Raw genomic sequence first — 296 nt, 5'->3', positions numbered from 1 at the left:
ACAGTAAGTGAGAGTTAGATGAATCACTCTGATGTCTGATTACCCAGATCATTAGTGGCCACACAGTAATAAACTCCTCCATCTGTTACATTGAAGCTGTAAATCTCTCCTTCAGATACTTTCACAGCTCCATCTCTGCTCTTCTTGAACCAGGTGAAGTCTGCTGACTGGAGGTTTGGCTCTGCTGGAGCAGGTCAGCTTCACCCAGCTGCCTGCTGACACCAAACCTGATGGACTGATGGATGCTGAGGTGTCTTTAGGACATCTGGAGAAAAAAAAAATACAACAGATACAAC

This window comes from Haplochromis burtoni, unplaced genomic scaffold, assembly GCF_018398535.1.
Source record: "Haplochromis burtoni strain Fernald_Lab_line unplaced genomic scaffold, NCSU_Asbu1 Contig_911, whole genome shotgun sequence".
In the NCBI taxonomy this organism is placed as follows: domain Eukaryota; kingdom Metazoa; phylum Chordata; class Actinopteri; order Cichliformes; family Cichlidae; genus Haplochromis; species Haplochromis burtoni.
The sequence above is the reverse complement of the archived record's forward strand: the minus strand, read 5'-3'. Positions refer to the sequence as shown.